This window comes from Procambarus clarkii, chromosome 29, assembly GCF_040958095.1.
Source record: "Procambarus clarkii isolate CNS0578487 chromosome 29, FALCON_Pclarkii_2.0, whole genome shotgun sequence".
Taxonomy (NCBI): domain Eukaryota; kingdom Metazoa; phylum Arthropoda; class Malacostraca; order Decapoda; family Cambaridae; genus Procambarus; species Procambarus clarkii.
The window spans coordinates 715,747-732,019 of record NC_091178.1 but is presented as its reverse complement, the minus strand read 5'-3'; the positions used below and the strand labels follow the sequence as shown (position 1 = coordinate 732,019).

At 44.3% G+C, this 16,273-nt stretch overlaps 1 protein-coding gene across 3 annotated transcripts in view; it reads right to left on the bottom strand.

Annotated features, from left to right (window-relative positions):
- Positions 1-2,012, bottom strand: part of LOC123764937 (cilia- and flagella-associated protein 251) — a 54,351-nt gene extending 52,339 nt beyond the window's left edge. The window contains exon 1 of one of the 3 annotated variants that reach the window (XR_011229933.1): positions 1,859-2,012. The gene's annotated coding sequence lies outside the window, so the exon portion shown is untranslated. Of the gene's footprint in view, positions 1-1,629; positions 1,776-1,858 lie in introns of those variants that run through there. The other 2 variants (XM_045753159.2, XM_069333251.1) reach the window with 2 other exon arrangements.
- Positions 2,013-16,273: the final 14,261 nt, after the last annotated feature.

The following is a 16,273-nucleotide window of genomic DNA, read 5'->3' as shown; positions in this document are numbered from 1 at the left end:
TTACCACCCCCCTCCCCACACTACACACTGGTCACCACCCCCCTCCCCACACTACACACTGGTCACCACCCCCCCTCCCCACACTACACACTGGTCACCACCCCCCTCCCCACACTACACACTGGTCACCACCCCCCTCCCCACACTACACACTGGTTACCACCCCCCCTCCCCACACTACACACTGGTTACCACCCCCCTCCCCACACTACACACTGGTCACCACCCCCCTCCCCACACTACACACTGGTCACTACCACCCTCCCCTCCCCACACTACACACTGGTCACCACCACCCTTCCCTCCCCACACTACACACTGGTCACCACCCTCCCCTCCCCACACTACACACTGGTCACCACCCTCCCCTCCCCACACTACACACTGGTCACCACCCTCCCCTCCCCACACTACACACTGGTCACCCCCCCCCCCCCTACCCACACTACACACTGGCTACCCCCCCCCCCTCCCCATCACCCGCGGCAAACTTAAAAGAGCAAAAAAAGAAGGAAAAGCATTTCCCATGTGACTGCGGGGAACCTGGCAGCCCCTGGCAATGAATGAACTCTGTCCTGTTTGTTGTTTTAGATTCAGCTACTGGGAACTAAATGTTGCAAGTAGCACGGGCTATGGTGAGCCCGTAGTGTACTTACCTGGCATAGGAGCGGGGATGTGTGTCCTACTCAATCAATTGATTGTCCAGGTAAAGTGCGAGCTGGAAGATGGTAGAGATGAAAGAATAGTGTGGAGAGGAAGGTGGGTAGAGAGTAGAGCCAGGGCTTGACCCAAGAGCTGGGCCCACTATTGTACTGAAGCACACCTCCCCTGCACCTTGCCTCTCACACCTCATACTCTTACTCATAACCCAACTTGTGGGCATGTATCCTGGGGAGGGTCAGGAATGTCACCCTCGGGGCACCTCGATAAAAACCTAACGTGTATATATATACACACTGGCTGCCTGCCCCTCCCGACACAATGAATTATGTTATGAATAATATTACGACGGTGCAGTAGGCTCCCGGCCGACCCGGGTTTGAATCCAACGGCAAGATAAAGTTGTTTGGCCACATTTCCTTTCACCTCATGCCTCTATTCACCTAGCAGTAAATAGGTAGGCTTGTTGAGTAAACTGTTGTGAAATGTATCCTGGGTATGTAGTTGGCTTAGGGGGGGACCTTTATAAGCCTAAAAGGTCTTCATAATTTACGAAAACTAGTGATATATCAATGTGTAAAGCAGGCAGCAGTTTGGTTGTGGCTAGTTATCATCAAATATTATGCTGGACACGCTATGGACTTGACATTCAGGCTTTATTAAATTGTTGTAGTGGCACAGTAATTATATATGAGGACACTTCTAACATGTATAGTGCTTGCTCGCTGCTCACTATTTCAATACACCATTATATATAAATCACATTAACATACACAGATGAGAGTATAAGCAATATAACACACAGCGTTTAGTGTCTATACTTCAGTTCTAAAGTGTATTAGTCAGCTATAGCAAGCGTATATTAATAACAATCACTCAGCAATACTTCAGCTTAAGCACAATAACACAAGATATAATATTTACAATCACCACAAATTAAGTCATAACGTTACACGATACAAGTCTTACCATAACAATATTAGTGTAGTAAGCAGTTTTGAGTTGTGTGGTAGTATAAGTAAGAGTGAGGAGGGTGCAGGAGAGGCAGGGAGTGTAGGGGCCGCCTCCCTACACCACCAACTACTGACGCTAACTACCATTCAAATCTCCACACACACACACAACCACCATCACATGTAAACCGCAACACAATCACTCCACCCTTACAAAGCGCTGCCAAACTCCGCCAGTGACCTACCTTGCGAGGGGTGACTGGGTGGTGGGGGCGGGTTAGGTGACACACCAACTAGTGTGGGTGTAGACGGAGAGTGTGTAGGGGTGTGCGGGGTGGTGGAGGGTGCGGCCGGCCACACCGTCTGGGCCGCTCTCCTGATAACCTCCGCCACCAGCCCGGATGGGACGCCAGATACCGCTCCTCTCCTCACCGTTCACCGTCAACACAACCACAACACCTATTTTAATCCCCCATTAGTTTGAATAAAATAATTTGCGGACTATCTGAACAAATACAAGTGCACCCATCAAGTGTTAAGTGTCAAAATGTGACACACTGACGGGTATATTGTGTCAAAATATATACTTGGAGGACCAGAAGGTAGCGGAGGGTGGCAAGGAGCGCGTGTGATCACGTGACCACAACCACCAATGGCCGGCCACTCGCACCCTGACAACTTCGTCCCGGCCACCTTCACGCTTTTCAAAAATGTTAATGTGTTTTAGGGAAAAATGTCAAAACCTATATATTGTAGCCCGCATATAAATGTTGTCAAAAACTGATAATAACCTCCTTGGAGCATTAAATCCTACAGGCAACTAAAGGGGAAGAAAGTACTATTGTATATGTGGAGTCTTTTATACCAGTCGTTGTATATCTATACCAGTCGTTGTATATCTGTACCAGTCGTTGTATATCTATACCAGTCGTTGTATATCTGTACCAGTCGTTGTATATCTATACCAGTCGTTGTATATCTGTACCAGTCGTTGTATATCTGTACCAGTCATTGTATATCTATACCAGTCGTTGTATATCTGTACCAGTCGTTGTATATCTATACCAGTCGTTGTATATCTGTACCAGTCGTTGTATATCTGTACCAGTCGTTGTATATCTATACCAGTCGTAGTATATGCCAGTCGTTGTATATCTATACCAGTCGTTGTACATCTGTACCAGTCGTTGTACATCTGTACCAGTCGTTGTACATCTGTACCAGTCGTTGTATATCTATACCAGTCGTTGTATATCTGTACCAGTCGTTGTATATCTGTACCAGTCGTTGTACATATGTACCAGTCGTTGTACATCTGCACCAGTCGTTGTATATCTGTACCAGTCGTTGTATATCTGTACCAGTCGTTGTACATATGTACCAGTCGTTGTATATCTGTACCAGTCGTTGTATATCTGTACCAGTCGTTGTACATCTGCACCAGTCGTTGTACATCTGTACCAGTCGTTGTATATCTATACCAGTCGTTGTATATCTATACCAGTCGTTGTATATCTATACCAGTCGTTGTATATCTATACCAGTCGTTGTATATACCAGTCGTTGTACATATGTACCAGTCGTTGTACATCTATACCGGTCGTTGTATATATGTACCAGTCGTTGTATATCTGTACCAGTCGTTGTATATCTATACCAGTCGTTGTATATCTGTACCAGTCGTTGTATATCTATACCAGTCGTTGTATATCTATACCAGTCGTTGTATATCTATACCAGTCGTTGTATATACCAGTCGTTGTATATCTATACCAGTCGTTGTATATCTATACCAGTCGTTGTATATCTATACCAGTCGTTGTATTTCTGATCGGGGAGAAAAAACTACAGTCATTGTATATCTGTACCAGTCGTTGTATATCTATACCTGTCGTTGTATATCTATACCAGTCGTTGTATATCTATACCAGTCGTAGTATATGCCAGTCGTTGTATATCTATACCAGTCGTTGTACATCTGTACCAGTCGTTGTACATCTGTACCAGTCGTTGTATATCTATACCAGTCGTTGTATATCTGTACCAGTCGTTGTATATCTGTACCAGTCGTTGTATATCTATACCAGTCGTTGTATATCTGTACCAGTCGTTGTACATCTGCACCAGTCGTTGTATATCTGTACCAGTCGTTGTATATCTGTACCAGTCGTTGTACATATGTACCAGTCGTTGTATATCTGTACCAGTCGTTGTATATCTGTACCAGTCGTTGTACATCTGCACCAGTCGTTGTACATCTGTACCAGTCGTTGTATATCTATACCAGTCGTTGTATATACCAGTCGTTGTACATATGTACCAGTCGTTGTACATCTATACCGGTCGTTGTATATCTGTACCAGTCGTTGTATATCTGTACCAGTCGTTGTATATCTATACCAGTCGTTGTATATCTGTACCAGTCGTTGTATATCTATACCAGTCGTTGTATATCTATACCAGTCGTTGTATATCTATACCAGTCGTTGTATATACCAGTCGTTGTATTTCTGATCGGGGAGAAAAAACTACAGTCATTGTATATCTGTACCAGTCGTTGTATATCTATACCTGTCGTTGTATATCTATACCAGTCGTTGTATATCTATACCAGTCGTGTATATACCAGTCATTGTATATCTGTACCAGTCGTTGTATATCTGTACCAGTCGTGTATATACCAGTCATTGTATATCTGTACCAGTCGTTGTATATCTATACCAGTCGTGTATATACCAGTCATTGTATATCTGTACCAGTCGTTGTATATCTGTACCAGTCGATGTATATCTGTACCAGTCATTGTATATCTATACCAGTCGTTGTATATCTGTACCAGTTGATGTATATCTGTACCAGTTGATGTATATCTGTACCTGTCGTTGTATATCTATACCAGTCGTTGTATATCTAGATATACATATCTAGATATATTTGTATATCTAGTATATTTAGTATATTTGTATATCTATATTTATATAGATATACAAATATATTTATTTATATTTATGTATATCTAGTATATCGAGATAAGGAGGCCACATTCCTCAGCTCTAGTAGCAAAAGCATCGAGCAGAACTTGCATTCTAGGCTCGGAGGCAGCTTGTAAACATATATCATCAGCATAACAAATGACCGTGTCTTCATTATTAGTTGGAAGATCTTTAATAAGTTTATGCATCAGAACGTTGAACAACAAGGGGCTGAGGACCCCTCCTTGTGGTTTCCCAATTCAAAGTGTTTGCTCTCTGTGCTTTTAACACCATTATACAAAACATATGCTGTTCAATTAGACAAATAGCCCTTTATCCATTTCAGTAATTTTCCTTGTATTCCCAGCTCGGCAAGCTCTTCCAGTATGATTTCTCTGTTGTATCAATAGCTGCTACTAGGTCGATGAAGACTGTTTGAGGGAAAGCTTCAATATGTGCGAAGTACTCAGCAAAACAGTGTTGTGTACTGAGCTCAGGCATAAATCCAAACAGTTGGGGTGATAGGTGCCCCTGTATACGATACATGAGTCGGTTAAGAACAATGTGTTCAAGCACTTTACAAACACACGATGTTAGAGATATGGGTCTATAATTATCTGAGTGTGATTTGGGGATGGGAACAATGACACTCTTTGTCCAAGCATCAGGTAATACTCCTTCACTTAAACTCATTCTGTACAACACTAAAAGTGGATTACCTGGTACGGTATTAAAAAGAATGCCAACAGTTTTTGAAACTTTTTTTTGATATATTTAGAATGTGTCCCTGGAAATTCAGCTTGTGATCAATGAAAACGCCAAGGAATTTTCCATCTAATTTGTTACAAATTTGGGTATTGTTTATTTTGAGATTTATTTGATTAGAGGATTTATTGCCAAACAGAATATAGAAAGTTTTGTCAATGTTAAGGGTGAGTTTGTTGGCAGTTAGCCAAAGATGGACTTTATTTAGCTCAGTATTTACTGTGGCATTTAGAGCAAGGGGGTCAGGACTGGAGTAAATGAAGGTTGTGTCGTCAGCAAATAGAATAGGTTTGAGGTGTTGGGAGGCATTTGGAAGGTCATTAATGAAGATGAGAAAGAGGAGAGGGCCAAGTATGCTGCCCTGAGGAACACCAATGTTGATGGGTAGGGTGGGAGAAATTGAATTGTTCACAGAAACATACTGGAGCCTGTCAGTAAGGTAAGATTTGAGGTATTGTAGGGAGTGTCCTCTGACTCCATAATGATGTAATTTAATAAGAAGGTTTTGGTGGTCGACAGTGTCAAAAGCCTTACGCAGGTCCACAAATAACCCAACAGGGAACTCATTTTTATCAAGAGCTGCATGAATTAAGTTAATCATACTAATAAGTGCATCGTTAGTGCTTTTTTTGGGTCTGAAGCCATATTGGCAAGGGCTAAGTATATTGAGTTTGGCTAGATATGAGTAAAGCTGCTTGTAGATTAGTTTTTCAAAAATTTTTGATAAGTTAGGCAGGATTGAAATAGGTCTGTAGTTGTTAACATCTGTGAGATCACCACATTTGTGGACAGGGGTTACTCTTGCTTTTTTAAGAACATCTGGAAAGGTTTGGAGTTCAAGTGACTTGTTGAAGAGCAATGCAATAGCAGGGGCTAAAGATCTGGAGGCTTTTTTGTAAATTAAAGTTGGTATCTCCTCAAGGGCACTAGACTTGGTTTTAAGGGAAAGGATTATCTCATTGACGTCAGTGGAATTAATAGGCTTTAGGTACAGAGACTGTGGATAGTTACCTGTGAGATAGTCCTTAACATCAGTACTGGAAGATGGAATATCATTTGCAAGGGATGACCCAATGGAAGAGAAGAACCTATTGAACTCAATAGCAGAATCTGAGGCTGAGTTCTGTATGAATCTGTATGTCATGGATAAGTTTGTGCATAAGTATATTGAAGAGCATAGAGCTTAGGACACCACCTTGAGACGTGCCTAGTTCGAATGCATCTGTTCTTGTACTTTTAACTTCTTTAAATAGGACACTAGCACACCTGTTGGATAGGTAGCTCTTTATCCAACTCAGAAGATTAACTTTGATTCCAAATTCAGCAAGTTGCTCTAATATTATTTCACCATTCGCTACATCGAAAGCTGACTTTAGGTCAATAAAGGCTGCCTGTGTCCCATCCTGGGAGTGTACAAAATATTCAGCAAAGCATATTTGTGCGCTACACGTGGGCATAAACCCGTATAGGTTAGGAGCCAGTTATTCTTTGACCAGAAACTCTCTCCAAGGCTTTACACATGCAAGATGTAAGGGAAATGGGTCTGAATTTTTGAGAGTTAGGTTTGGGAATTGGTACTATGAGACTTTGTGTCTTGTGAGGTTAGGAACTGGACACGTCGAATGTTACATTGTTGTTGATGAATGTTGAAGATGTGAGGCATCTCTCAAGCGTCTGTACTGAACCACTCTTGGAGTTAGACTGATGATGATTGATGGACGAAGATTAAGCCATAAAAGAGGTGGTACGGGCATGATTAGTCCGTAGGAGACAAGTGGTTGTTGTTTAGATTCAGCTACTCGGAAAAAATAATTGCAAGTAGCACGGGCTCTAGTGAGCCCCTAGTGTACTTACCTGGCACAGGAGCGGGGCTGTAACTGTTGAGCATTGATTGATTGATGAAGATTAAGCCACCCAAGAGGTGGCTTCGGCATGAATAACTCGTAAAGTTGATTATTGATTGATTGATGAAGATTAAACCACCCAAGAGGTGGCTTCGGCATGAATAACTCGTAAAGTTGATTATTGATTGATTGATGAAGATTAAGCCACCCAAGAGGTGGCACGGGCATGAATAGCCCGTAAGTGGTACAATTTTTTTTCTCGGTATTCTGAGGTTGCATTTAACCATCAAGCTGTTATCGCGGGGGAGGATACTGCTTCATAGTCTTTATGAGGGTGTCCAGCTGCTGGACACCTTTGTTGACCAGGAGAGTGGCTGTGTTGATGGCTTCAGGGTGGCCACTGCATGATTCAGGAACTCTTAAAGCTCTTCTAAGGTCATTGGTTGCTTCACATTCCAGAAGATAGTGAAGTAATGGCTTTTCTGTGACAGTTTGGCAGAAGATGCACTCTCTCTGTCGGGGTTCACCAATCTCCCAGTTGCATCTATAACCTAGACGTAGTCTATATAACCTAACTGCTATTTCCCTGTGGATTCCTTTTGGGATATTTAACCTTTCTAATTTGGTTGCCTGAAGATACCATGTTGCAGATGGCGAACCTTCAGCTATTCTCTGGTGCAGGTAGGCTTTGTTGAGATGTGAGAGTTTTTTGGTGATGATGTTTCTTATGTTCTCTAGGCTGGGTTGAATTGTTTTATGTATCACTGGATGACGAGTTGCCAATTTAGGAATTTCATCAGCTTTTTCATTTAATGGCATTCCAATATGGGATGGGATCCAGTTTAAAGTTATGTTGAGGCCTTTGCCTTTAGCGACTGCTCCAAGATACAAAATGGTGGTAATTATTTCCACGTTATCTTTCCACTGTTTTTGTCCTAGTATTTGAAGTGCAGCTTTTGAGTCTGTGTGTATGATTGCATTTTGAGTGTTTTGTGCAATCACATATGCGAATGCCTGTTGTATGGCAAACAGCTCAGTTTGGGTTGATGATACTAGTCCTCCCAGTCTCCAATATGCCTGTACGCTGGCCGTGCAAAGAGCAGCGCCAGCACTCTCATATTCTATGTCCATCGATCCATCTATGAAGATGTGGGTGGCTCCTGCTACTGCTATGCTATACATTTGCTCTTCTATTATGCGCCTTAGGATTGTTGGATCATAGGCAGCCTTTTTCATTGGGAGACTTTCTATTACAATTTTGAAAGTAGGCTCTTCCCACGGTGCGGAAGGAGTGTAATTTGGGTGTGGATGATCACCCTCTCTATCAAGAATCATGCTTTTTAAATGTAGTCTGTTTACAACTTTTCCTGCTCTTGCAGCCCAAGAGTTTCCATTGTTTTGGCCTAGTCCAACCATCAAGGCCTGCCGTACTGGGATTAGATCAGAAGAAATAATTATCTTACTGATAATTGTAGCTGTCCTTTGTGATATTCTTTCTTGTAGAGAGGGCAAACCCGTCTCCAGTCTAAGAGTTTCAAGCCTGGTCCACATGGGGGCTCCCAGTGCGGCTCTCATAGCATTGTTTTGGGCAACTTCAAGCTTTTTCCACTGTTGGTGTGATAGATTTGTGAGTGCAGGTGCGGCATAATCGATCACTGATCTGACTGCCTGTATATAGTATGTGCGAAGGACTTGCAGATTGGCTTCTCCAGAAAGGGAGGTTAGCGACCTGAGGATTGCCGTCCGGGCCGCAGTTCGCTCTCTCAAGTAAGTGACCTCAGCATTAAAATTCATGTGTGTCCAGGATGATTCCTAGATACTGATAGGTGTCGACCCATTCAATTGGTTGACCCTGTACTGTGAGTTGGATGTTAGGCTTCGCTATTTTTATGGGCATGGCCTTTGACTTTGAGGGGTTGAGTTTGATCCCAATTTGTTTTGCCTCTTTACTGATGTAGTCTAAGCATTTAGGTGCAAGGCGCGCCACATCCCTTCCTTTTATGATGATGACAAAGTCGTCCGCGTAGTTTAGCAGCCTACAGTGATGTGGAAGTTTCAACCTCATTATTCTTTCCATTAAACAGTTGAAGAGAAGAGGGCTGAGAATACCTCCTTGCGGTGTACCATTTTCATGTCTTTTGTACTCAGAGACTGTACCGTGAAGTTTTACTCTTGCTTCTTTGTTTATGAGACAGTTTTTGGTCCAGGAAGTTGATTATTTACTATAGACTGCTTATATAATCCGTCCACACTTCACCTTACCATTCTCTAGCAGGTAGGAAGAAGTGTTAACTTCTTAGTGTTAGGGAAGAGGTATGAATTTGTCATTAGTGGACTATGAGGAATTAACAAACCCATCTCATTATCTGCACATAGACTAATATGAGAGTTTAGGAGCAAGTATATTATTGACACAATATACTTGCCACAGCAGTTTAGAATACATGGCCTCTTTAGGTATGGTGATATAGTGGACGCTGCCTCAGTTCAGTCATAATTGTTACATATATAGTGGTATATATAGAATTAGTGGGCTATATTTAAAACGATTTATACAACTGAATACGTCTTAACTGTATTTATATAATAATTTTTTTATTTATTTATATATACAATAGTCCTTACATTCTTGTACAGCCACTGGCACGCTCTGTGTTTCGGGCAAGTCTTAATCCCATGTTCCTTGGAATACGACCCGCCAAATAGTTTAACAATCAGGTACCCATTTTACTGTTGGGTAAACAGAGGCTACAGTTAAGGATTGACACCCAGTAAATCCTCCCCGGTCAGGATTCGAACCCAGACCAAAGTGCTCACGAAGCGCCGGGCGAGTGTTTTACCACTGCGCCACGGGGACTGCAAATTATAATAATAATTAATTGTGTCGGGGGTACAGGAAGCCAAAGTGTATTCATACACGTTAGGCTTTTATCGAAGTGTCCCCCCCCCCCCCGACAGGGTCGAATTACTGACCCCGCCCAGAGGAATTAGGTGAAAGGAAATGTGCCCCAGTCATTTTTTCCCCGTCCGGGATCCGAACCCGGAATTCGCGATTGTGCGTCGAGAACGTGCCCGACTGTACTTTTGGATTCGGTTATGCTTTAGGAATTTGGACAAAGATTCCTACCGAGCGCTGAATACATCATTTTTGAGACATTGTTGAAGTTGCTGCCTCAGCATGGAACCCTTACATAGAGGAAACACAAAACAAAATTAAAAAAGAAGTTCAAAAATATGCAACAAGGCTCGTTCCTGAGCAAAGGGGACTGAACTATGAAGAGGGACTCAAGGAACTGGACCTCATTACACTGGATGACAAAACGAATAAGACAAACATTATATCAATATGCAAGACATATTGTATATTTTTAAAGGGGGGACTGACAAAGTAGATGTCAAAGTAGACAAGGGACCCAGAATGTGGAATGACCTTCCCAACCATGTCAAAGACTTTACCTCTCTCTACCAGTTTAAGAGAAAAACTAAATACTATCTAATAAACTCCATATAACTTACCTTACCTCCTAAATGTTAAGCCATGTCTTGCTATTGATTATTACACAATAGAAATCACAATACATCAAATGAACAAATCCACAAGGGCCGTGATGAGGATTCGAACCTACGTCCAGGATGATCCCAGACGCGCCTTAGTCGACTGCGTCACGACTTGGCGCAGAATTGGCGATGGGGGAATGGTGTAAAATCCTGGTTTGTGTCTCGGAGAGGCTGGGATCCGTGTGAGGGCAGTAGCACTCCTGGTTGCAATTATTTTGGCCATGTCGTGGCGCAGTCGACTAAGGCGCGTCTGGGATCATCCTGGACGTAGGTTCGAACCCTCATCACGGTCCTTGTGGATTTGTTCATTATTGATTATTGACCAAGTTGTATAACTGCTGATATCCGCCATGTATAAGCTTGAAGAAAATTGTTGTCTTCTGTTTATTTAGTTAAAATTACTCCTGCTGTTCTGTTTCAATTTCTGCCGTTCCATCCATCATGTAATTATTATCATTCTTTTTTTTTGTTTTCCCTTTTTTCAATTCAATATATGCTTTGATCTCAATTATGTTTACGTTTTAGTCTGTGTTTCCCCCACACCTTGCCCGAAACGCTGTGCGTATTAGTGACTATAGGCATACTATATACTAGCTCTATCTAGAAATCTAACATTGTGTTTGTAACTCACCTTGTATGTATATACTTTTATCTGAATATACATTATATTTTTTATTGTATTTTATTTTAGATATAAAAGCAATGTTCAAATTAAGGAACAGTAGTAAAGAATAATTGGAAACTGGAATCACAGATGAGTCACAGATGTCAGAAAGAACTTTTTCAGTCTAAGAGTCGTAATTAAGTGGAAAGTATAGATGAAAAAGTTGTCGAAGCCAATTCGATAAAAAAAACTTTCAAATTTAAATATGACAGTAAAAAGAGGTAAGCGTAGCTGCATTAAACAACTGAGGGTCAAAGACAGGCAACATACATACTTGTCCTGTGTCTCTCCCAAACACTCGACAGTCTGAGACACCAGGCAGCTTCACAACAGTGGTTCACCACAATGTATCCAGTTGCGCCCGCAGCCTACTCCATGCAGACGCCTGGCCAGTTGCGCCCGCCGCCCACTCCATGCAGGCGCCTGGCCAGTTGCGCCCGCAGCCTACTCCATGCAGACGCCTGGCCAGTTGCGCCCGCCGCCCACTCCATGCAGGCGCCTGGCCAGTTGCGCCCGCCGACCACTCCTTGCATACGCCTGGCCAGTTGCGCACGCCGCCCACTCCATGCATACGCCTGGCCAGTTGCGCACGCCGCCCACTCCAGACGCCTGGCCAGTTTCGCCCGCCGCCTACACCAGACGCTTGGCCAGTTGCACCCGCCGCCCACTCCAGACGTTTGGCCAATTGCGCCCGCCGCCCACTCCAGACACTTGGCCAGTTGCGCCTGCCATCCTCTCCAGACGCCTGGCCAATTGCGCCCGCCGCCCACTCCATGCAGGCGCCTGACCAGTTGCGCCCACCGCCCACTCCATGCAGGCGCCTGACCAGTTGCGCCCTCCGTCGACTTCATGCAGATGCCTGGCCAGTTGCGCCCACCACCCACTCCATGCAGGCGCCTGGCTAGTTGCGCCCGCCGCCCACTCCAGACGCCTGGCCAGTTGCGCCCGCCGCCCACTCCATGCAGGCGCCTGACCAGTTGCGCCCACCGCCCACTCCATGCAGGCGCCTGACCAGTTGCGCCCTCCGTCGACTTCATGCAGATGCCTGGCCAGTTGCGCCCACCACCCACTCCATGCAGGCGCCTGGCTAGTTGCGCCCGCTGCCCACTCCAGACGCCTGGCCAGTTGCGCCCGCCGCCCGTCATTAGCATGTGGGTGTTACGGACCCGAATCCAGCGTCCGAGCACGGAGCAGTGACGACCGCGCCATCTGTGGGTCGGCTCCCGAAACCCCCTCCAAATGGACGACGACACCTGGTGAGGACGAGGTGTACTGGCCACGAGGGCCAGTTTCCAGTCCTGTTCAGCTCACAACACAGCCGCTGCTGACCTCTGGTGAGGTGGTGCTCAGACGACAACGCCATCTATGGAGTGGATAGGTGGGCGTTTGGGTCTGAGCCTGTAAGTGAGGTGCTTTAGTGTGTCCCTGTTACTGATGACGTGTCTGATTACAGAGTCGACCTGGGACTGCTGTAATGGAAGTTGAGTCAGTCTACCCAGGGCAGCCGTCTCATCACCAAGTGTTTGCTGCAGCAGCTGTGAGTCGCCCCCCCGGATGAACACTGTGGTGTTACCCTGCCTGTGAAGCGGCAGTTGAAGGATTGTCATACCCGGGACTGACTGGTGGAGACATTTAACCACTGGGGTGTTGTGGAAAGGAGAGTGATCTGTGGTATCACACGAGGCTCCTGACTAGGGCGCGACCCTAGTATCGCTCGTGGAGTGGCCTAACCAGCGTCGCTGATTTGGAACCTGCCAGCTATCTGCTGGACTTGTGGTTGACGGCCTCCACGCCGGTTCCCCCAGTGGAACTGTGTTTTGGCTGGCCTGTGGCCGGGGTATCTTGAGATTATCTTGAGATGATTTCGGGGCTTTAGTGTCCCCGCGGCCCGGTCCTCGACCAGGCCTCCACCCCCAGGAAGCAGCCCGTGACAGCTGACTAACACCCAGGTACCTATTTTACTGCTAGGTAACAGGGGCATAGGGTGAAAGAAATTCTGCCCATTATTTCTCGCCGGCGCCTGGAATCGAACCCAGGACCACAGGATCACAAATCCAGCGTGCTGTCCGCTCGGCCGACCGGCTTCCCTTCTCGGCCGACCGGCTTCCCGGGGTAGACTCAAGATTCTCGAAGGATTCGTCGTGAGGCCACGAGAGCACCAAGAGCTTGGCACCGTGAAGATCCAGAGTCTTCAGAAGAAGACAACCGTGTAGATAAGTGTTTATACCCCCCCGTGTAATCTTCTTATATATATTTATTGGTGAAGGTGTTAATTATAATATTAAGTTTTTGCCTTTCTTTCCCTTCCCCTTTTAATTTACTTGCGTTACGGATCACATCCCTTGAAAGCCACTACTAGCTTGGGGCCGGATACCCTTCCTCTAACAATATCAGAGTAAGAACCCAGTTGCGACCCGAGAGGGCCGTAACAGTGGGGTATGCTGACGGCATCATTATGTTGCAGGTTTGTGCAGTGTTGTTATCAGTTTATATGATATTATTGCCCCAGGAACTGTGTTGAGGGTTTAAGGGACCTCTAGGATTATTCAGGGGAATTCACAGTACTTAATGAGAGCAGGCAATTGATGGGTTAATTGCCTGGCTGAGCTATGTGTGTGTTCACAGTAGTCCTTTGCAATCGGGTGCAAGAAAAAGAGGGGGGCAGTAATATTAGTATACTTTTGTGTGTTGCACAACCGTGTGTCATTATTATGTGGGCACAGTAATTAGCGAGTTGCAGTAGCCGCAACCATATGTGGGCAGTGCTTTTATGATGTTGCATGCCTTTGTAGTGTGACCTATGTAACGCTGGGGTTACTTTGTTTCTTTAAGTTGTGTTGAGGACTTACGGATTCAGTGAGTTAAGTAAGGGGTAATTAACTGGATAAGGGGTGCACACTTAGTATTGTGGAGTGAGTGAGGGCTGTTAAGAGAGAACAGTGTTGAGCTTGAATGAGATACGTCTCGGGAGCAATTAATTGTCCGTGTGACAACTAATTGACCACTCTAGCTAATTATGTAATTAGCCTTCTCATCATGAATTCACGTAGTGGGAGAGGATCTGTCAGTACTTGTGTTAACGTAATATGCCCGAGACTAATTACCTTTCAGGGGTATAGCAATTAGTGGCTCAGGTTAATTAGTGGAGTAATTAACATTGGAGAGCTCCGGTGACTCGGTAAAGCGAGGTCATGGAGCTAGCATAAATCGTTGTATTAATCATATCCTGTCTGAGGACAGTGGATTATTGGCACATCTTGTTAATTAGGGTAATTAACTCCTTTCCCGTGAATTCAAAGTGGTTGATGAGACCTGCTTAGGCAGTGCAGAGTGAGACGTATTTATGGATGATTAATTATCGGTCCTGGTGACAGTTTATTAATTGCTCAGAAGTAATTAGGGACTTAATTAGGGTAATTAACACTCACTAGTAATTTTTTGACACAGACTGTGGAGAAGCTACCAAGTTAGGGAAGGCTTAGTTAACGTAACTCAATGGGGATGTAATTAGTGGTCCGTTTGACCTTAATTGAGAATTACTCACTGAATACTTGCAAGGAGTCACGTGTGATGTAATATATGTTGAGTTATTGTTAACAAGAGAGAGACAAGTGTTAAAGATTAACGTAGAGTATCATCATGTTGTTGTCTAGTGGGAGACAATTGTTTGTGATTACCGTAGTACTTTGTTGCTGACTGCTGCGATCAGTCAATTAACGTAATTAATCACTTAAGGCAATTTCTTTTGGTTGTCGTCTGGTGACGAGAGTAGAGTCATCTAGGGATCTGTGGAGCTGTGTCCCAGAATCCCGCCTTGCTTGTCTTTGTTACTGTTTACAACAGGGCAACTTCTTGTTGGGAGTTGCAAAGAGTGTTCACACTGGGTTGTGATAAGGGGGAGTCACTGTTGGACTCCCGCCTAGTTACGTGGGTCTCTCCTGGGGGGCGGGAGGACCCCTAAGGTTGTGATTATAGTAGCTGTCAGGGAAACCGAGACACTATTGATTGCCTGCTTGTGTCTTTGTCTTCAGTGGATATCCTTCATTTGTTCAGTTAGTTCATGTTGTCAGCCCGAAGTGTCAGCAAGATGGAGCCTGCTGTCACTTCTCGAGGGGCTGTTGAATAGCTGTGTTGCAAATGCCACTTGATGTACAATAACGTAACCATTCGCTGTGGTGTAACTTAGTCTGTGATATTTTTCTTTGTTTTGCAATGTTGCGTCATCAGTGGGCACACCTGTGTTCAGGTTAGTTCAGTATGCAGCCTCACAGCAAGGGTTGCTATTTAGCTGTTTGTTATCGTGCCACTGGATTGACATTAACGTAGCGTAAACTCGGTAATGTAGTAGTTAGTCTCTTGTTATTAATAAATTGTTATGTTATAGAAAACGGTCTTTGTTGTCAACCCTTCAACCATATTATTCCACCATATTTCTGCATATTATTAAATGTTGATGTGATCTTGATAAGGCGGCTGTTCTTGGGAATTCAAATTACAATTCATAGCGCCACATCAAATATAAATATTTGATTGTGAGAACCCGTCGGTTACCCTTTATTAGTTTTAACGTCCTGTTTAACTAGGAGGAGCCAGCGGCCTATTGTGGACAGGTTTTCACCCTGGTGGTGGAGGCCTGGCGGTTTGCTCCCGCTTTTCCTATTTCTATTGGACTCATGCTTAACTGCCGTGAGCAGACTTTAAACTTGTAGTCCACCTCCTAAGGGAGGTAGGCGTAGGAAAAAAATCACACTGTGTTTACGGATTTTATGAGTACATGGTTAGAATTGGTGCATGAACTCATTGGACAATTTTGTGATACAGACAAGTGCCATTCCTTGTCTTGTATGTACTAGGATG